The sequence below is a fragment of the Rattus norvegicus genome, chromosome 3, assembly GCF_021556685.1.
Source record: "Rattus norvegicus strain SHRSP/BbbUtx chromosome 3, alternate assembly SHRSP_T2T, whole genome shotgun sequence".
Classification (NCBI taxonomy): Eukaryota; Metazoa; Chordata; class Mammalia; order Rodentia; family Muridae; genus Rattus; species Rattus norvegicus.
In genome coordinates, this window is record NC_141536.1 from 159444235 (window position 1) to 159453649 (window position 9415).

General features: G+C 49.1%; 1 pseudogene; it reads right to left on the reverse strand.

The window, feature by feature from the left end:
• Window positions 1-1526: 1526 nt before the first annotated feature.
• Window positions 1527-9083, reverse strand: LOC102552784 (uncharacterized; annotated as a pseudogene).
• Window positions 9084-9415: the final 332 nt, after the last annotated feature.

The following is a 9415-nucleotide window of genomic DNA, read 5'->3' on the forward strand; positions in this document are numbered from 1 at the left end:
AGAAGCGGGAACTGAAGCTTAGGGTGGGGGAGTTTGGGAAGTGCCCAAGGATATAAGGTGAATCACTACACTGCAAGATATCCTCCTATAACAAAGAGGCAACAGTCTTCAGGGGACATGTTCTTTGAAAAGGTCGAACCCTTCTTAGGAATCCGCTCAGGGACATCCGGTGTTTTGCTCAGGCTGAAACATCCTGTCATTGCTCCCAGGGTCTTCCTGGGAGAGGCTCTTAGTTCAACAATCTCAAGTCTGTATGGCAGTCATTTCAAGGTTAAACCTCTGTGGCCATGCAGCCCAGAGTCAAGTAGCCACCTTGAGCTATGCAGTCACAAAGCGGCTAGGCCCAAATCCAATATGGCTCACTACATGGGAGAACTCACCTTGAATGCATGCTTCTTCTGCACACCAGCCTTTCCTCTGAAATCATTATTTTCATGGAAGAAAATGCCTAATGAGTTGAGGCTCCCACAAGACCCTTGAACATGCCATCACTGTTTGAGCTTTTCTTGAAGGGCTCAATGGGGAGATAGACACCCATTAGAACCCCATGTCTTTGGCCTGGCTAAAAGGCCAAGTCTGCTAAGGTACAGCCACTGCTTGTTGGAGAGCTGGGATCCCAACATCACTATTGGTCTCTCTCAGGAGAGAGGTCAGAAGTCAGCTAATAATGAGTGAATTAGGGAGTCATTGTGGCTTGGGTCTGATGACCTTCCCAGAATGCATCTGTGCTGCCTGGGTTCTCTGCACCTCCCCACCCCCCTGCAACATCATTCTTTGCTCTTCCTTCTCCCAGATGGATCCGTTCTCATCTCTTAACAATTCGGCTTGCCATGCATGCTTATTTCCTCATCCTCCTCATTTCCTTTCCGGCTCTATCTGGCTTTTCTCTTTTCTTTTCCTTTGCTTTTCACATGGTCTCATAAGCGACTCTCCCAGATTCCCTCGGCCTTGGCAGACAATGAGGGGCTTAAGTCAAGGAGCAGATAAAGGAAAGGGAACAAAAGAAATAATTATAATTTTAATGAAGTTGAAATTGCCAAAGCAAGTCTCGAGCTAATGATGTGTGCAGAGGTGTTACCGAGTGGAGTTAGCTAAAAGCAAGGTCTCGTCAGAGATCTTTAGGCTAAGAAAGAGACTTCTGTTAGACACACTGGCCCTAACTCCCATCGGGAATATTTCAGTTGCTTTGTGACGTTGACTTCCTCCAGCTGCTCTGTGGAGTAAGTCTGGTTACTTTGCCAATGGGTGGTCTCAAGCACGATGCATAAACTAACCACTCCAGCTATGAACACAGACTTACTAGTGAAAGACCCCCGAAGGGAGCCCCCCACTCAAGTCTCGGGAAAGACGCGCACCCAGTAGGACACAGACACCGACCTGCTGTAATCACACGAGGAAGATTTATTGTAAGCGAGATGAAACGAGAGCTCAGGCCAGCATGCTGGGGTCGAGACTCATACACCACACAGGGAGTAGAGGAGTTCGACCCCGACCTGAATTTTCACAGAGCTTATAAAGGAAAAAACCACAAACCAGGGGGATCAAGAGGGAGGGAGGAGGGGAATTCCAAAACCATAAACTGCCCATACATTTAGGTCATATGCTAGTCATGTGTAACACTAGGCAACACACCCAGGACTTTGTGACATTGTGATTAGGGGTAGTGACATTTTACAGGGCCATTGGACCATTGTGGCCGGAGGCTATGGGTCATTGTGGCTGTTCCAGGAAACTTTTCATGCAAGAATGTTCCGGGAACCATTGTACAGCAAGGGAGGGGTGAAAAGTTCATGTTCTCACAGACCCTACTTCTTCTTTTTGGGTAGCTAGGCCCCTACTTCTTCTTTTTGGGTAGCTAGGCGGCTTATTATTAATTTTTAATCCTTCATTCCCCACTTCTTCTTTTTCATCGGCTCTAATCTTAGAGCCATTGTTCATCCCATTGTAACTCTTGGTACTGTTGTCGCAGGACCAGTACCTGAACAGCACTCACTCTTTCTTTTATAAATGCCACCAGCCTATTGAGTATACATGGCCCGAAAGTAAGTAGAAGCATGAGAATTATAATGGGCCCAACTAAAGTAGAGAGGAGAGTGGTTAACCATGGGGACTTATTAAACCAACTTTCAAACCATCCTTGTCTGTCTTCTCTTTCTTTTTTCCGTATATCTAAGCGCTCTCTAAGTTTAGCCATCGAATCCTTGATCACTCCAGAATGATCAACATAAAAACAACATTCTTCTTTTAGAGCAGCACAGAGTCCTCCTTCCTTGAGGAATAATAAATCTAGTCCCCTTCTATTCTGTAGTACCACTTCAGACAGGGAGGTTAAAGACTCTTCTAGTTTAGTTATAGATTGTTCTATGGATCTAAGGTCAGTATCCATAGCTGCTCGTAATTCCTCATAATATTGGGGGGTCTGAATTAATGCAGCGGTACCCGTACCAACTCCAGCCGCTATCCCCAGTCCCATGAGTACTGCAAAGGTCAAGGTGATAGGCTCTCTCTTCCAGCGACCTCGGTGATCAAACTCATCTACAAAAGAGCTATCATCATGATATAGGAGTCTAGGAACGAGTTGAACCAAAATACAGTAATCTTTGGAAGTATTGAAAACAGAAGTTGATACACAAGGAGTGAGACCAGTGTTGCAGGCCCATACTGTGTCTAGGGGGGGTACTAGATACTGATTACCTTCCATAGGCTGGACGGTTTGTGTTTGATTACAAAGGTGCTGTTTATCATGAGGTACCTGGCCTAAACAAAGTCCACTTCCTGAGACTGCTGTTAGAGTTAATTTTCTGTTTCCCCCCCAAGGGCATTGAGAGGAGTCTGTTGTTTTGTTGTAACCCCTGGTCTGAGCAATACCTTCATAATATGGGGGGCTAGAGGCATAGCACAACCAACAAGACTGAGTAACGTTAGGATTGGTACGATTCAGGACCAGGAATGCCCCTTGCATTAAGCTAAACAGACGATTTTCAGTGTCCGGGGGTATGGGAGTATTTGAAGTGGAGGGAGGTTCTTTAGCTAGGACATTAGGACCTACAGGTTGGGCTGGGGGGCTACTGAGGCTTAAGCGAACCATGACTGATGATCCAGGCTTGTTATTATAGTCATTAAAAACTACCCCCCATCTCATGCCCCTTATCCATGTTTGGGTATCATAATTTTTACCAGTGTCTGTAAATTTGATCCGAATTCTATCTAAATCAGCAGGGCGACAGTCAAACCTTTTATATGGTTCTATTATGACATACCTCCCTGGCCCAGAGTTTTCAAAAGAAAAGGTAGCCCTGTCATGAGTATATTCGCTGTCCCATTTCCAATCACCGTCATTGGAAGAAACACAACTCCATTTAGCACAATAATGTGAGGCTGGTCCCCCACATATAGTCTGCTTATTATGCTCTGGGCAGCAGTAAAACCCATAGCTTCTTACTTGATTAGGGGGAATGGAAGTGGGGATAATCTGTTTGAGGCAAAAAGCTAGGTCAGGCCACCATGTCCCTGGCGGTGCTATTTTGGAAGTGGTGAATAAAACCTGATCCAGAGCAGGACCAAGAACCTGCCAGGTTAGAATTAAAGGCTGATGTGGGTTGTAATTTGGTAGGTAAACCTGACCTGAGTGAGGAGCAGTCTTAACTGAATCATCTGGTGGGTGCTCACGGTCAGGTCTGGTGGTTTTGGCTTTGGGAACACGAGTAGTAGTGGGGCCTCGGTTTGCATCAGCAGCAGCAGCGACGGCAGCAGTGGCGGCTTTGGCGGCATTGGCGGCGGCAGCGGTCTGGATGATTTCCGGTTTCGATGGCGTGGGTCTCGGAGGCGTGGGTTTTGGAGGCGTGGGTTTTTTAGCTGGCAGCGGAGGATTCGCAGCTCCTATGTGTCCCGGCCATATTCCTGCATCTTGGCTCTTTACCTCTGCGGCACAGGCGAAGCTTAAGAGGATTATTAGTAGTTGCCACCATCCAGTTGTTGTCTTCATTTTGGCTGGGTGTCTTCTTGACGTGGGAGGCGTGTATCCAAGCAGCGATCCCATCCACCTTTACTGCCGTGGGGGTGGTCAGCAACACCAGATATGGTCCTTTCCACCGAGGCTCCAAGGTGCCAGCTCGATGTCGTCTGACTAAGACTGAATCTCCAACCTGGAACCTGTGGGGCACCTCTGAAGTTCCCGGTGCGTAGGCTTCTTTTATCTGGTCCCAGATCTGTGTTCTGATGACTTCCAGAGCCTTTAGATGAGTAAACAAAGCAGAGGATGAGGAAGAGTCGGCACTGGGATCCAATATCCCACTGGACTCAGTCAAGGGGGGCGGTCCCCCATGGAGAATCTCATAAGGAGTGAGGCCGAAACGTCCGGGTGTGTTTCGGACCCTAAGAAGCGCAAAGGGAAGGAGAGTCACCCAGTCTTTACCACCGGTCTCAATGGCTAATTTAGTTAGGGTCTCTTTTAGAGTTCTATTCATTCTTTCTACCTGTCCTGAACTCTGGGGTCTATATGCACAATGTAATTTCCAATCTGTCCCCAGTTGCGAGGCCAATCCCTGACTTACCTGGGCAACAAAAGCTGGCCCATTATCCGAGCCGATTACCTTGGGTATCCCAAACCGGGGTAAGATTTCTTCAAGAATCTTCTTGGCCACCACCTGAGCAGTTTCGGATTTTGTGGGGAAAGCCTCCACCCATCCTGAAAAGGTATCAACAAAGACTAATAGATATTTATTACCATATTTTCCTGGCTTTATTTCAGTAAAATCCACTTCCCAGTGGACTCCTGGTCGGTCTCCTCGTCTTCTTTTTCCAGGTTCTTGATAGGGCTTAGTGGCGTTAGTAAGTGTACATGCCTGGCAAGAGTCAACCACCTGCCTAATTGTTGAATTTAAATTTAACACACGGTATTTAGAAGCTTTGACAAGTTGTTTTAGTTTATCTGCCCCTAAATGAGTCAACTGGTGCAGTCTCTGAACATAACTTATTCCTTCTTTTGTTGGCAGGATCACTCGCCCATCCATAGTCCGCGCTACCCCATCAAAGCTGAATTCTTGAGCTTGTTTTCTGCAAACCATATTTTCTAATATTTTAAAATCATTGGCTGAATAAACGTGGTTAGAGTCATCAGTAACTGGAGTTTTTACTGGAGTCTGACTCTTTTCTGCTAATATTGTTACCTGCTGGGCCACCTGTTTTGCCACGAGGTCTGCCATTTGGTTCCCTTTTGTCATAGGATCTTCTCCTTTTTGGTGACCTGGACAGTGAATAATGGCCACCTTCTTTGGCAAATGCACTGCCTCTAAAAGGGCTAAAATCTCTTCTTTGTTTTTGATGTCTCTTCCCGCCGAAGTGAGTAGCCCCCTTTGCTTGTAGATGGCTCCATGTATATGGGCTGTAGCAAAGGCATACCGGCTGTCGGTATAAATGTTAATGGCCTTACCTTCTGCCAATCGCAAGGCTGAGTCAAAGCCACGAGTTCGGCTTTTTGAGCTGAAGTTCCTTCTGGAAGACTACTTGCCCAGATTACCTGTTTTCCATCTACCACTGCCGCTCCCGCTCTCCTTTTTCCTTCCACCACAAAACTGCTACCATCTGTATACCAAGCAGGCACACCTGGCCATGGTCGATCAGTCAGGTCCTTTCTTGTTCCGGTTTCTTCCGCCAAGATATCGACACATTGATGTATTGGGGTGGAGTTATGTATCTCAGGGAGAAGAGTAGCAGGATTAAGAATGGCAGGTGGGGCAAAAGTCACTCGTTCATTCAGTAACAGGCTCTGATAGTGAGTCATCCGGGCGTTAGTCATCCACCGGTCCGGGGGCTGCCGCACGATACTCTCCAGAGCATGGGGAGCAATGACAGTCACATGCTGACCTAGGGTAAGCTTGTCAGCGTCTTTAACAAGTAAGGCCACGGCAGCAATGGCTTTTAGGCAGGAGGGCCATCCGCTGGCGACCGGGTCTAACTTTTTTGACAAGTAGGCCACCGGGCGTTTCCAGGGCCCCAGAGCCTGAGTTAAGACCCCGCGGGCTACTCCAGCCCGTTCATCAACATATAAGGTGAAAGGCTTAGTCAAATCTGGCAAGGCCAGAGCAGGGGCTGCCAGTAGTGCAGCTTTTATGTCCTCAAAGGCTCTTTGGTGCTCCTCGGTCCAGGTGAATGGGACCTTTTCTTTTGTAAGAGGGTACAAAGGGGCTGCCAGTGTTGCGAACCCCGGTATCCAGAGTCTACAAAAGCCCGCCGTCCCCAGAAACTCACGTACTTGTCGCGGAGTGGTGGGGGTCGGGATCTGCATCACAGTTTTCTTTCGAACTTCGGTGAGCCACCGCTTTCCTTCTCGGAGAGTGTATCCTAGGTAGGTCACCTCGGTGCGACACAGCTGAGCTTTTTTAGCAGACACCCGGTACCCCAACTCACCCAATTCATTTAGGAGCCTTTTGGTCCCCTCACGACACAGTTCCTGGGTTGAAGCAGCAAGCAGTAGGTCGTCTACGTACTGCAAGAGAGAAATCTGGGGATTTTGTGCCCTAAAAGGCGCAAGGTCTCGATGGAGCGCCTCATCAAAGAGAGTAGGGGAATTTTTGAACCCTTGAGGCAGCCGTGTCCAGGTCAGCTGGCCAGTGTGTCCTCCTTCCGGATCTCTCCACTCAAAAGCAAATAGTGGCTGGCTGTTGGGATGCAACCGAAGGCAGAAAAAGGCATCCTTTAAGTCTAAGACAGTGTACCAAGTCCGCTCTGGTGGTAGGGAACTTAGTAAATTGTAAGGATTTGGAACCGTAGAGTGGATGTCCTGCACCCTTTTGTTAACTTCTCTTAAATCCTGTACTGGTCGATAATCATTAGTCCCAGGCTTGCGCACAGGCAGGAAAGGAGTGTTCCAAGGGGATTGGCAAGGCACTAGAATCCCTAGTTGTAACAGTCTCTGAATATGTGGCCGGATGCCTTCTTTAGCTTCCCTACTCATAGGGTATTGTTTGACTGAGACTGGAGAGGCATCGGCTTTTAATTCTACTACTACTGGCGGTACTTGCTTGGCTAACCCCATCCCTGTCTGCTCTGCCCAGACTTCGGAAAAAGCAGACAGCCACTCGGGGGCTAGTAACTGTTTGGGATTCTGCTCATGGAGGCGGTATTCTTCTTCTAAACTTAAAACCAAACATGCAACAGGGGCCTCTTCCCAGGTTACTTTCGGCCCTTTTGAGGTGAACTGTACTTGAGCCTTAAGTTTGGTTAATAAGTCTCTTCCCAGTAGGGGCATGGGGCATTCAGGAATCACAAGAAAAGAATGAGTCACTTGGCTTTTCCCTATATCTAAAACTCGTTTAGTGGTCCAGGGGTAAAGTTTACTACCAGTGGCTCCCATCACCATAGTCTTCTTTTGCCCCAATTGTCCCAGTGGCTTGGTCAAAACGGAATGTTCTGCTCCTGTGTCTACTAAGAAATCAACAGGAGTCCCCTCCACAGAAAGAGTTACCCTAGGCTCGGGGAGGGGAGTCGAGCCCCGACTTCCCTAGTTCTCTTCAAAGGCCAGTACCTTGGGTCCTCTTTGTTTCTTTTTAGGACAGTTTCTGGCCCAATGTCCTTTTTCTTTGCAGTATGCACATTGATAATTTTCGAGCTGCAGTCTTTTTCCTCCCGGAGGTCTTCTTGCTCCGTTGCCCAGGTACCCTGACTGTCCCTTCTCTATCCTTTTGTCACCTACTACTGCGGCCAAAATCTTAGTTAAGTTCCTCTCCTGCCGGCGATCACGCCGGTTCTCTCTCTCCTCTGCCTCTTTCTTTTCTCTCTCTTGTTTCTCTTCCTCTGTTTCCCTCTTATGATACACCTTCTCTGCTTCTTTTACTAGATCTCGCAAAGTGTAGTCCTGGAGCCCCTCTAACCTCTGCAGCTTTCTCTTAATGTCTGAGGCAGACTGCCCAATGAAAGCCATGGCTACAGCCGCTTGCTGTCCCTCCGAGGAGGGGTCAAACGGTGTATATCTCCTATAGGCCTCCATCAGTTGCTCTAAGAAAACAGAGGGCGGCTCTGCTGGTCCCTGAAGAACTTCTCTTACCTTAGCCAAATTAGTGGGTCGCCGAGCGGCCCCTTTGAGCCCCGCCACTAGAGTCCGGCGGTATACTGTGAGACGCTCCCTACCTTCCACAGTGTTGAAGTCCCAGGCTGGGCGGGTCAAGGGGAAGGTTTCATCTATAAGATTGGGGAGATTAGTGGGGGTCCCATCTGGTCCGGGGACATTCTTTCTGGCTTCCAACAGGATCCTCTCCTTCTCCTCTGTGGTGAAGAGGGCCTGCAGGAGTTGCTGGCAATCATCCCAAGTGGGCTGATGGGAAAACATAAGGGACTCAAGAAGCCCAGTCAAGCCCGAGGGATTTTCTGAAAAAGAAGGGTGATTAGTTTTCCAGTTGTATAGATCAGCTGAAGAGAAAGGCCAGTACTGCAAAGGGACAAGTTCATCGGGGCCTGGCGGGGGGCCACCAACATAGGCACGGAGGGGCAGGGCAACAGTGAGATCTCCTTCTGGGCTGCGGCCTCTCCGGCTCCGTGTCCCTGCCGCAGGCCCCCCCACCCCGTCCTTCTCGACAGGTGCCGGGACCAGGGGTGCAGATGGTCGCGGCAGAGGATAAGGGGGAGGCTGTGGCTCTGTCCACAAAGGGTCCTCGATCTCGGGGTAGATCTTCGGAGGTGCCGAAGGGCCTGCCGACGGTTGGGTCTGCTTAGGTTTAGCTGCCGCAACCGCCACCGTCACTCCGGACCCCATGGTCCAGGGCTTAACCCAAGGTGGGGGATTCTGGACCAGGTCCTGCCAGACGATGATATAGGGGATCTGGTCGGGATGTCCTCCTATTTCCTGAAAGATAATGCGCTTAACAGCGAAAACAAGAGACAGGTTAAAGGTTCCCTCTGGTGGCCATCCTACCTTAAAGTCCGGCCATTCGGATGAACAAAAAGTCTGCCAGGGCCCTTTCTTAACGTCTACCGAAAAATTGTGAGCTCTAGTCCTTACTTCAGTCCAGTGATCCAGAGTCAAAATCAAAGGAGTCGTTACTTTCTGTCCCATGTCGAGCCCGACAACACACACCACACACACAAGCACAAACAAAAGAGAAAAAAGAAAACAAAACCGACGTCGACTTCGTGTCGACCAGAGGCACTGAAACTGATCGGCAGGTCTCAGACCTTGCCTAACAAACCGGTCGTCAAGGAGTAAAGTCTCCTCTGGACCTATCAGATGGGGTTCACCAGGCGTCCCTGGTCCCCCCTTGTGTCCTCCTGGGACGTCTCCCAGGGCGAATGGACGATGGGTACCTGGACACGTCTATCCCTATCCACCCCGCTCTCCTTCCTGGAGCACGGTCTCACTGAGCGTCCGCAAAACCGAAACAGCGATCGCACCAGATTCCCAGACAGAACATAGACACAGACC